Source organism: Amblyraja radiata, chromosome 15, assembly GCF_010909765.2.
Source record: "Amblyraja radiata isolate CabotCenter1 chromosome 15, sAmbRad1.1.pri, whole genome shotgun sequence".
Classification (NCBI taxonomy): Eukaryota; Metazoa; Chordata; class Chondrichthyes; order Rajiformes; family Rajidae; genus Amblyraja; species Amblyraja radiata.
Window position 1 is genome coordinate 40,446,931 of NC_045970.1, and position 12,955 is coordinate 40,459,885.

Consider the following 12,955-nt stretch of genomic DNA (forward strand, 5'->3'; position numbering starts at 1 on the left):
TTGTATTATGGTCTAGTGGTCTTATGGAATGTTAACATGGTCCACAGAGGTGTACAAACCTATGAAGGGAATAGATAGAGTGAATGCACAGTCATGGAGTCAAACAGCACGGAAACAGGCCCTTTGGTCCAACTTGTCCATGCCGATCAAAGTCCCCCATCTAAGCTAATCCCATTTGCCTGCCTTTGGCCCGTATCCCTCTAAACCTTTCATATCAATGTACCTGTCCAAGTGTCTCTTAAATGTTGTTGTAGTACCTGCCTCAACTACCTCCTCTGGCAGCTGGACCCAAGAAACTGCAAATACTGGAATATTGAGCAAGAAACTGTGCTGGAGGAACTCAGCGGGTCACAATCATTAAGTTATACAGAAAAACATTTTTCACACAGAGAGTGGTGAATCTGTGGAATTCTCTGCCACAGAAGGTAGTTGAGGCCAGTTCGTCGGCTATATTTAAGAGGGAGTTAGATGTGGCCCTTGTGGCTAAAGGGATCAGGGGGTATGGAGAGAAGGCAGGTACAGGATACTGAGTTGGATGATCAGCCATATTGAATGGCGGTGCAGGCTCGAAGGGCCGAATGGCCTACTCCTGCACCTATTTCCTATGTTTCTATATTTCTCTACGGCAAAGAAACAGGCCCTGTGGCCCAATGTCCATGCTAATCAACATGCCCCATCTAAACTAATCCCCCCTGCCCGTGTTTGGCCCATATCCCTCTAAACCTGTCCTATCCATGTACCTGTCCAGGTCAAGGGTCAGGCAGCATCTGTGGTGAGAAAGAAGCGACGATGTGTTGGGTCACTGAGAGGTCCCTCCACAGAGGCTGCCTGACCCGCTGAGTTCCTCCAGCAGTTAGTGGTTTTCCTCCCCACCTTGTGTTTTGGTTGACTGCCTGTAACGCCTGACTTTGCCTTTCACCACCAGTCCACCTTTCCCCCACACATTACACTCACTTCCTGCCTCTGTTTTCTTTGCTCAGCTCTGAGTTTCAATTTCTTCCTGCTTCTCTCTATTTCTATTCCAATTCCTTTTCCCCTCGTGAATTCCACTTCAGTTTTGCTCCACTCACCTTTGCCACACTTTTAAATTAACTCTGCGCCTCCCTCTCTTATTCCTTCTTTCTATTCCACTTCCCTTCTGCAACATTCCTTGTCTCCATCAGTTTTCCACATTTCCTCTTCAGACAGATGGTGCCTTCAGTATTAACCCGTAACCTGCAGCTCCCAGACGCATTGCAAGGCTGGTAGATTCCCAGACATCAAACATTAAGAAATGCACACCTAGAACAGGCCCTTCAGCCCTCCATGCCGCTGCCAGCCCTCTCTCGTCTTGACCCCTGAACCTTACCTCGCTCCCAGAATCAGTCAACAGGTCATTTGAGGGTCGACACAGGAACTGCAGATGCCCCGGGTGGGCGTGAGGGGGAGGGGGGGGGGGTGGCTTGAGGCAGGAGGGGGGAGGGGGCCAGGGGGAGGTGTTGAAGGTGCCATGTGGGGGGGGGGGGGGGGCAGAGGTGGAGGCCAGGATGAGGGGGCGGGGGGGGGGGGGGGGATGGAGAAGGTTGAGTCCGGGGTGGGGTGGGGGCACAAGGAGGGTGCAGAAGCTAGTGTAGGGGAGGAAGAGACCGTGTTGGGAGGTGGGGGAGGGATGTAGAGGCTCTGGAGAATGAGGCCAGTGGGGGAGGTGCGTGGGCCAGGGGTAGGGGGTTAAGATGCCTGCGGGGTTAGGGGGGTGGGGAGGGGGGTGGGGTGGAGGGAAGCTGGGGTTGATGGAGGCTAGGGAGGGGGGGGAGGGAGAGGACAGGGAAGGGGGGGAGGGAGAGGGCAGGGAAGGGGGGGGGGGGGGGGAGGGCAGGGAGGGGGGGGGGGAGGAAGAGGGCATGGAAGGGCGGGGGGGGAGGGAGAGGGCAGGGAAGGGAGGGGGCAAGGGGAAGCCCCCGTCTCTACAGCCTCAGGCTGCAGCCTAGGTTCCCAACCCCCTGGAGTGCGGCCATTATTCGCACCTCATTAAATAACAATTGGATGTAAATGAAGATGAGTGCACGTATCGATTCAATCCTCAGAAGGAGAAACCTCCTTTGTAAATGGAGAATAGAGACAGTCCCCGCCATTACAGCAAGGTTACAGCCTGTGGTTAGTGCCCTACGCTGAAACTTTAATGATTTATTGAATGCACTCCACCCCTTCACAATGCTCCAATTGAGTTTTATTGCTTCCAGCATCCCAGGGGTCCGTCACTTAACCCCTAGCTGGCCACACACACTTCCAGGAATCACCGCTCCTCGTCTCCCTGCATCTTGCCCCAGGCCTGTTTCGATCTGAGTGGTTGCAAGGGAAGGGAATGGGAGGGGGTGTCTCACTGAGAAACAGGGAATATCTGAAGAAGGGTCTCGACTCAAAAAGTCACCTATTCCTTTTCCCCAGAGATGCTGCCTGATCCACTGAGTTACTTCAGCTTTTTGTGTCTATCCAATGCTTAGTTTGGTTTGGTTTAGAGATACTGCCTGGAAACGGTCCACCGAGTTTGCTCCGATATAACTGAACTCTAGTTCTATCCTAAAAACTATCGACAATTCACAGAAGCCAATTAAGCTTCAAACACGTACGTCTTTGGAGTGTGGGAGGAAACCGGAGTACCCGGAGAAAACACACGCGGTCACAGGGACAAGATGCAAACTCCACAAGGTTCGGGTCTATCCCTTCTAAACACCAGGTAGGCACAAAAAGCTGGAGTAACAGTCAGGATCGTACTGTGAGGCAGCAACTCTACCTCTGCGCGACTGTGCTGCCTGCATGTTGCAATTGATCAAACCCTTGGCTGGTCATGGCAGTATTAGACAGAGGTAATCGGTCTGCAGTCACAAGAAACAGCAGACGCTGGAATCCTGAGCAAAGTGCTGGAGAAACTCAGCGGGTCAGGCAGCATCTGTGGAGGGAATGGATAGACTACATTCTGGGTCAAGACCGTTCTTCAGATTAAATGGGGAAATACACGTGGCTGTAATAAATAGGTCTGAAGAGGGGTCACGACCCGAAACGTCACCTACCCATACCCTCCACAGGCTGCCTGACCTGCTGATTGATTGACTGACTGACTGATTGGTTCATTGGTTGATTGATTGATCACTCGGTCACTCAGGCCTGATTGGTTGGCAGCTCAGTCACTCAGGCCTGGTGGGCTGGCAGCTCAGTCACTCAGGCCTGATGGGCTGGCAGCTCAGTCACTCAGGCCTGGTGGGCTGGCAGCTCAGTCACTCAGGCCTGATTGGCTGGCAGCTCAGGCACTCAGGCCTGGTGGGCTGGCAGCTCAGTCACTCAGGCCAGAATGGCTGGCAGCTCAGTCACTCAGGCCTGGTGGGCCGGCAGCTCAGTCACTCAGGTCTCATGGGCTGGCAGCTCAGTCACTCAGGCCTGGTGGGCCGGCAGCTCAGTCACTCAGGTCTCATGGGCTGGCAGCTCAGTCACTCAGGCCTGGTGGGTTGGCAGCTCAGTCACTCAGGCCTGGTGGGCTGGCAGCTCAGTCACTCAGGCCTGGTGGGCTGGCAGCTCAGGCACTCAGGTCTCATGGGCTGGCAGCTTAGAAACTGACAGAAATTTTGCCCAAAACAGGTGCGAGACTGTGAGCGAGAAGGGGGAGAGGGTGGAGAATCAATTTTAGACATTTTTCATCTTTTTCTGCAGATCACAGCAATGAAGGAGGAAAGTATATCCTGGCCTGGATCTCACAGGGAGCCATGAAGGGAGGGAGAAAATACTAGGGTGAGGTTTAATACTTGCAGGGGGAATACTTATTGATGGGCTGAAGGGACTCCTCCTGGGCTAGTACAGGCCGAAGTGGGTCTTTAAAAAGATCTGATTGAAATCTGATTGAGAGGCACTTTTTCTGGACTTTTCCTGGCCTGGCACAGGCCTTTTGGGCCAAAATGCTCCTCCTGGGCTAATACGTTTTTTTTTTGGATAAAAAGGGACTGGTTTCTTGGCTAATAGGGGCCTTGTGGGCCGAAATTAGTGGTTTCAGGCAGGCCAAACAACTCATTTCATTTATTTCATTTCCATTGCAGTTTCAAGCACAGGGCAAGCCAAACATTTTCATTAAGGGGCTAACAAATCATTTATTGCAAGTACATTGCAGACTCATAGATCAGTTGATTCACAGCTTAGAATCACAGTTGTGGCCTCTCCCTCGCGATTTTCCAGAGTGACTGACTCATGTCCAGGCATCCGGGGTTTTATAGTCCTGGCCCCTCGGAAGGAGCGTTACCTTCCTCATGGTGATTGACAGACGAGAGGACCAATCAGTTGATCTCAAAAAAATGTAAACACTCATAACTTTTTTATTTTTCATCGATCGGAAAAATCATCGTGGCTGCCTCAGCGGAGGAGGACTGTGAGTAAGATGGCCAAAAATCATAGTGTTATAGGGTAGTGTTTTTTTCTAAAATCAGACAGGAAGTGGTCAAGCGCAGACAGGAAGTGGTCAAGAAGTGGTCAAGATATATCTCTCTACACACACTCACACACATATATACATATATACAAAAGGGGGAGGAGCCATCTTGGTGAACGGCTGCTAGCAGCAGCCGTCCGTCTTAAATTCGTTTTTTTTTTTAGTTTTTAGTGAGTCCTGTTTTTTTGTTTGTAGGGGATATGGTCTTTTAATGTGGGGGGGTAGGTGTTACTTTATTTATAGGTCCCTACCTGGTCGGTGTGGCAGCCTTTTTTCCGGGCTGCCCGTCGACCCGTCGTCGTGGCCTACCTGCGGGCTTGGAGCGCCGTTTCTTGGCGGGAACCACCCAGCACCTCGGCCTGGGTGGCGGCACAGCATTGGAGCGCTGGAGCGGAGCGGAGCGGAGCGGGCGATGCCTTGCCTGGGTCGCCGCGCTGGAGCTCTGGCGAGCTGGACCGCCGTGAGCAACATCTCCGGGCTGCGGGTTTGCGGAGCGGAGAGACGGCGTGCGTAGAGGCGGCAAGGCGGCAGTGAGGAGAGCGGGGCGCCGACTTTCATCTGGAGCCTAGGAGCGCCAAACCGGCGCGGCCTTGTCGGCTTCGGCAGCCGCGGGCTCCAACCAAGAAGCGGCCGTTCCAAGTGGCCCAGCCGCCGAAAGGACTCTCCCGACGCCGGGGCAAGACCACCCGGTGAGAACGGCCAGGGACATCGGGCCTCCGTAGAGGCAACTGCGGTGGCCCCAATAGGCCTGACTTTGGGGTGAACATGGGGTGGGGACTGGACATTGTGCCTTCCTCCACAGTGGTATCCACTGTGGGGGGATGATTTTTTTTGTCTAACTGTGGTCTTGTAGGTCTGTGTCCAAGATGGCTGCCGTGAAGAGAGAGTGGACGCTGGCACGATTTGGTTGCCGCTGCTCTCTCTTCACACTGTGTTTTTGATTTTCTGTTTTTGGATTGAATTCTGTTTTTAATTTGTGTCATTGTGATGTCTTTAATTACTTGTTTTACTCCGATTATATGTTTTTATTCCGATTACTATGTAAGGTGTCCTTGAGATTTTGTATGAAAGGCGCCCATTAAATATAAAATTTATTATTATTATATATATATAAACAAATAAACAAGCAATAATATTGCTGTCAAAACCAATGCGCCCAAGTCTATGTAGTTCAGAGTTTATTTGGAGGTTGTAGTGTTTAATAGCCTGAGGGTTGTGGGGAAGAATCTGCTCCTGAACTCTGGACATTCCAGGCTGACAGTTTGGGAGCTGTGATGGGAAACTGAAAGGGTTAACAATGCACCAAAGCATCTAGAGCTGGAAAAACCCTCAAGGCTCCAGTGAAACAATGAACAGTTTCAAAGAATCAGTGTGGCTGGGAATCTGATCCAGCTTTGTAGAACAAGGATCTTAGTGATGGCTTTGGGAAGACAGTGCATGGGGGGAGGATTATCCAAGAGAAATTGATAGAGGCCATAAAAATATCAGAGTACAGAAACTCTTTAGGGGTTTGGGGAAAGAATGGATGATTGAGGATTTGTTGAATTCCAACAGGCTAGAAAGGGTGATGGAAATGAAACGTTTCGGTTTGTGGCACTCGAGGCTTTGACGACTCTGCTTATTAAATCAACATTCACCAGACCTCTTCACCAGACCTCTCATCAGTTCTCTGCCCAATGCTGTGTCTTAACCTAACCCCAGGAAGGAGCAGTGTCTGTGGACACACACGAGACTGCAGATGCTGGAATCTTGAGCAAAACACAAAGTGCTGGAGGAACTCAGGAGCTAAGGCAGCATCTGTGGAGGGAAATAGACAGATGACATTTTGAGTAAGGACCCTTCTTCGGACTTGATGGGGTTCTTGGCTGAGCTCCAGAACTGTGTCAGATACAAAGGTCTCTGATCAAGACAGCAAGAAAGTGCAGAGTTGTGGATGTAGCCCAGTCCATCCAGACTCCGCACCATCTACTGTTCACGCTGCCTCGGGAAAGCAGCCAACATAATCAAAGGCGGTAGACACAAAATGCTGGAGTAACTCAGCGGAACAGGCAGTATCTCTGGTGGGAAGGAATGGGTGACGTTTCAGGTCGAGACCCTTCTTTTTCTCCCCTCTCCCGTTGGGCAGAAGATACCAAAGCTTGAATGCACACACCACCAGATTCAGTAACAGCTTCTTCCCTGCTGTTGTCAGACTACAAAATGGTCCTCCCATAAGCTAGGGCATAGTCCCAATCTCCCAACCTACCTCATTGCAGACACTGCACTTTTTCTCTGTAACACTGTAACGCTATATTCTGCACAGTGGTATTCTCTTTGTGTTACCTGTTGTACTTGTGTATGCCTTGATTGTACTCATGCAGTGTGAATTGACACAAAGTTTTTCACTGTATCTCGGTACAGGTGACAATAATAAACCGAGATCATCACCGCTGACTAATGGACACATGAAATCTTCATAACGTCACTGGAATTACCAACATGTGTGGAGCTGAGGGGCCTGTTATGGTGCTGCATAACTCAATGGCAGGGGCCGGCCGGTACATTGCTCCCCCTCTTGCCCCTATTGTTTCTTGTCTGTGCCCAGACTGATGTTACACCTACATTCAGGGTCAGTATTATTTCTCAGCGCCACAGTGACTCCATCTTTCGTGAACATCCCACCCGCCCTCCCGCCACCTTCATCTTTCTGCCTCGTCTTCCAAAATGTCAAATGCCCTGGACAATTCGGAGCGAGGGTCAGATGTCACCCAACTCTCTGTGATGCCCGTCCGGACACTGCATTTATTTCCACTTGTGCTGTCACCTCATCAGCTGTATCATTTTAAAGATAGACACAGAGTGCTGGAGTAACTCAGTGGGTCAGGCGGCGTCTGTGGAGAACATGGATAGGTGATGTTTCGGGTCAAGGCCCTTCTTCAGACTTAGCATTTTTCCTTGGTGGACTTGTGTTCTTTCAGGAGCGTGGGAGGCTGAGGGCTGACCTTATTGATGTGGACAAGACCATGAGGTACACGGATAAAGAATGCTCACAGACTTTTTCCCCAAGGTAGAGGATTCTAAAACTAGAAGGCACAGGCTTAAGGTGAGAGGGGAGAGATTTAAGAGGGAGCTTAGGGGTAACCTTTACATTCAGAGGCTAGTATCTACAATGAGCTGCCAGAGGAAGCTATAGAAGTGAATACAATTACAACTTTTAAAAGAAGTTTGGACAGATGTATGGAAAGAAAGGGTTTACAGGGATATGGACCAAATGGGACCAACCCAGTGTGCTGCCTTGGTCAGCAGGGCCATGATGGGCAGAAGGGCCTATTTCTGCACTGTACAGGCCCAGGACTCTACTTTTCACTGCATAACCTCTGTTCAATGGTTCTTTATTGTCACGTATGCACAGGACAGTGAAATTATTTTGCACAACCTACAAATGCACAGTCGCCATATGTTGCCGCCATTTACAAAGATAAAGTCCAAAGTCCAGTCCACGTGCTGGAGGTACTGGGGCGCCCCTGATCCAGGTACGCCCAGGTCAGCCCCAGGCTGCTGCAGGCTCACAACCGGACGTCCCCCTCTTCTCCTTGGTTCGCCCGACCACCTGTGTCCTGGAGTCCTCCTAATAAACCCCTCCCGAACCCCCACCTTCAGCTTCCAGTGCCGGGTTCCTGTGAAGTGTTGCCTACCAGTGGGAGAGAGCACGGTTTCCCGGGGCCTGAGCCGCGGGCTGCAGCGAGCTGGAATAACGAACGTTGTTCCACACAGTAGTGGTCGGTCTAAATTTGGAGTCAGTTCCCTGTGGTTCAAAGGCTCGGATCCAGATGAAAGGTTTGGGTCGATCACTGTTATTTTAACTGGTAATTGAGGTTTTGGAGAGCGGGACAAGGAGCAGATGTGCAGAAATCACGAGTGCGTGTTCTGTAACTCAATGAGTTCTCGCCGCCTGTCTGCATGGATGGAGAAGCACATAGAACATGCAACATGGAGCATGGAACATAGAACATGGAACATAGAACATGGAACATAGAACATGGAAATAGAACAGGCAACATGGAAATAGAACATGCAACATGGAACATAGAACATGGAACATAGAACATGGAAATTGAACATGCAACATGGAACATAGAACGTGGAACATAGAACATGCAACATGGAAATAGAACATGCAACATGGAACATAGAACATGGAACATGGAACATAGAACATGGAAATAGAACATGGAACATAGAACATGGGACATAGAACGGAAATAGAACATGCAACATAGAACATGGAACATAGAACGTGGAAATAGAACATGGAATATGGAACATAGAACATGGAACATGGAAATAGAACACAAAACATGGAACATTAAAATAGAACATGAAACATAGAAATAGAACAGAATATAGAACATAGAAAATGGAACAGATCATGCACTACAGGTACAGGCACATATCTGGGATACATATGTGTGCCCAACATTCAAGATTCAAGAGAGTTTATTGTCATGTGTCCCAGATAGGACAATGACATTCTTGCTTTGCTTCAGCACAACAGAATATAGACCACATAAATACAGAACAGATCAGTGTGTCCACTGCCTCCACTGCCACCCCCTGCTCACGCGTTCCAGGCCCCGACCACCCTCTGTGTAAAGAAGGTTGCCCCGCACTCCTCCTTTAAACTTTGCAGACACAAGGAACTGCAGGTACTGGTTGACAAACAAAAAACACGGAGTGCTGGAGTAGCTCAGCGGGTCGGGCAGCATCTTTTGAGAACATGGATAGGTGACGTTTCTCCAGTCTGATGAAGGGTCCAGACCCGAAACGTCATCTATCCATGTTCTCCAGAGATGCTGCCTGGCCCGCTGGGTTGCTCCAGCACTCCGAATCTTTACTTGAGCATAAACTTGCTTATAAAATATTTTATAAATATTTATTTGGGAATTATGTTAAATATGTAAATAAAACTTTTTTTTACAAAACTATTAACTAAAACTCCCTCTACATGGCGGGTGGTGCCAAAGTCTGACGCCCCACCACCCACATCACATCTCCTTGCCCAATGAGGCTGGTGAAACTCCATGCCACACATTGCCAGGGAGGTCTGCCAATGCATGGCTGGGAGTGGGCAGTGTGAGCAGGCCTCTCTGTGTGTGGATTGCAATAGTCCCCTCTCAGTTCTTCCCCGCTCTGCTTATCCGGTGCCTCTGCTCTGATCACTCACAGATGGCGTCTTGCAATCTCTGGCCCAATGCTGCTAGTTAACCCCTTCCGCTTCACCAGCCCTCCCTCGCCTGTCCTGCAAGGGGGGAGTGGGAAGGCAGGGATATCCTGGACAGGGCAACCCATTAGCACCAATGGATTCCATCCACTCTGTCCGACACTGAGCGCAAAGCTCACCAACACTTAGTCTCAGGGCTAATAATGAGGGAGCACCGCACTGTGGGAGGGGCAGTCTTGGGGGAGCGCCACACTGTGGGATTGGTGATTGATAGATGGATGCAGATTGTAGTAAAGGCTAGATGTGAAATTAGGACAAAAGTGAAGAGGCGGCTTGAAATATAGAACTAGACATTGAGATGGAAGGGGAAGGGAGGAGGAAATGGGGGGGGGGGGGAGGTAAAAGAAAAAGATAGATTCGGAGTGGGGAGGGGGGGGAGGCTTAGACTCCACCCATCTACCAAGCACCCGCTCACCTGTATCCACCTATCACTTGCCAGGCTTTCTCACCCTCACCTCTCTTTTCCAGCTTTCTCTCCCCTACTCCATCAGTCTGGAGAAAGGTCCCGTCCTGAAACCGTATCTGTCCAGAGGCTGCCTGACCCGCTGTGTTCCTCCAGCACTTTGTGTTTTGGGAATATCCAGACCTCGACTAGCTCCTGGCAGATCACAGAGGAGTAACTCCACAACTCTTCCCCCCCCCCTCCCCTGCCCCTCTCCCCATCCGTCCCTCCCCTGCCCCTCTCCCCCATCACTCCCTCCCCTGCCGCTCTCCCCATCCCTGCCCCTATCACCCCACCCCTCCCTCTCCTGACCCTCTCACCCCATCCCTCCCTCCCCCGACCACTCTCCCCCACATCTCCTATTCATTCTCTCCAGAGATGCTGCCTGTCCCGCAGAGTTACTCCAGCATTTTGTGTCAATCTTCGGTGTAAGCTAGCATCTGCAGTTCCTTCCTACATGTTATTCCCTTTACCCTGTACCTGCGCACTGTGGACGGCTTGTTTGTAACCATGGATAGTTTTTCTGCTGACGGTATAGAGCGCAACAAAAAGCTTTTCACTGCCCTAGGTACACGTGACAATAATAAACGAAACTCTAAACTCTTTAAACTCTGACCTCACTGTACCACGTGACAATAAACTAAACAAAGTTGTTCACTGTGTCTCCGTACATGTGACAGTAATAAACTCAGCAAAACAACCTCCCAGAATCGTGACGGGGGAGGGGAGGGGGGGGGGGGGGTCTCTATTGTTCTCAGCCACAGCTCATCCTCCAGCAAGATTCCTTCGGAATGTTTCCTGCACCCTCTCTGGTGCCTCACTGTCCCCGCTGTAATGTACAGATCGCAACGCAGTGGTCTGTGGTGATCAGCAACCCCTCTGCCTTGTATTTCCACCGGATCCCCCATCTAAACCCTACAGGAGTAGAGGAGCTGAGGGGGCAGAGAGAGGTCGATGAGGGGGGGCGGGGGGGACACAGAACATAGAGAGAGTGAGAAACTCAGAAGGAGAGAGACAGTGAGAGAGGCAGAAAGAGATAGTAGAGAGGGAGAGAGAGGGAGGGAGAGAGGGAGGGATAGAGGGGAGAGAGAAACGGGAGAGGGAGAGAGAGAGGGGAAAGGGAGAGGGAGAGAGAGAGAGAGTGGAGAGGGAGAGGGGGAGAGAGAGTGTGAGAGAGAGGGAGAGAGAGAGTTGTTCGGCCCAACTTGCCCACACAGACCAAGATGCCCCATCTGCCTGCGTTTGCCCCATATCCATCTATATCTTTCTTATCCATGTACCTGCCCAAGTATTGTTTAAATGTAGCTGCCCCAGCGATCATTTCTGACCATGACCTTAAATCAACGTAATCAGTGGCAGATAGACCCCGAGACGAGGTCTAGGCCAAAGAGAGAGAGACATAACTTCCTCAAACTCAACAGCGATGAAACAGAATTCCTCCTCATAGGCTCCAAAGCCACACTCAGCAAAATCAATAACCCCACTCTCACCATCGACGGCACCACTGTCTCCCCATCTCCCCAGGCCCGCAACCTTGGCGTGATCTTTGATTCCACCCTCTCCCTTGAGCCTCACATCCGCCATGTCATTAAAACCTCCTTCTTTCATCTCCGCAACATCGCCAAACTCAGGCCCTCTCTCACACCTCCCGCTGCTGAAAGACTCATCTATGCCTTCATCTCCTCCCGACTGGACTATTGCAACTCACTTCTCCTTGGCATCAGCTCCACCTACATCAACCGACTCCAACTGGTCCAGAACGCAGCCGCCCGACTCATCACCCACACCAAATCCTGGCATCACATCACTCCAGTCCTCAAACAACTTCACTGGCAACCCATCTCCCACCGGATCACCTACAAAATCCTGATCGTCACCTAAAAGCCCTCCACCATCTGCACCCCCCCCCCCCCCCCCCCCCCCCCCCATCTCTCACTGATCTCCTCTCCTCCTACCAACCCTCACGGTCCCTCAGATCCACATCAGCCGGTCTCCTCTCCATCCACAAGTCCAACCTCCGTAGTTTTGGGGACAGAGCCTTCTCCAGGGCAGCTCCCAGGCTCTGGAACTCCCTCCCCCAACTGATCCGCAATTCCGTGTCCCTCGCCATCTTCCAGTCCCGCCTCAAGAACCATCTCTTCACCTCTGCCTATCCTTAGCCCCACGTCCCCCTCCTTTTTCATCTGTGCATTAATTGCCTCATATTGTGTTTTGAATTGAATCTGTCTTTACTTTGTGTACTAGTCATGTCTCTACTATTTATTTCATTCCCCTTACATGTTTTTCCTCTACCTGCTAAATTTTTGTAAGGTGTCCCATAAATAAAATGTATTATTATTATTATTATTTGTTGTGGGGAACGAACTGAACTATCTCGACGTCCCGCCTCCCCTGATGTACTGAAGAGTTTCGGATGTGAAACATTCGGTCTGTTTCCAATTCCACACACCCTGTCCGACCCGTCAAATGTCCCCAGCGCGTTCTGGCTTCAATCCACATTTCCCGCTGCGGCGGTTGTTTTGATTTTCCAGGTTAGCTACAAAACAGATGGCAGGGAAGAGTGAGTGGTGGAGAGAGCGCGGTGGAGGGACTGTGATGGCCGGAGAGTCGACGGGAGAGCGGCCTGCACTCGTACACAACCCCGCCGTCTGAAACACCTCTCCCGCCACTGAGGTGAGGGGTATGGGAACGGAGAGGGGGAGGGGAGGGAGAGGAAGGGTGGTGAGGGATAGGAGGGAGGAGGGGTGGGGAGGGAGAGGGGGGGGGGGGAGGGGTGAGGAGGGAGAAGAGGGAGGATGGTGAGGAA

The 12,955-nt window shown here is 51.0% G+C and overlaps 1 protein-coding gene across 1 annotated transcript in view; it reads left to right on the forward strand.

Moving 5' to 3' along the window:
• The first annotated feature begins 12,549 nt into the window (after positions 1-12,549).
• Positions 12,550-12,955, forward strand: part of kazald1 (Kazal type serine peptidase inhibitor domain 1) — an 8,444-nt gene continuing 8,038 nt past the window's right edge. Inside the window, exon 1 of the mRNA XM_033034172.1 lies at positions 12,550-12,822. The gene's annotated coding sequence lies outside the window, so the exon portion shown is untranslated. The remainder of the gene's footprint in view (positions 12,823-12,955) is intronic.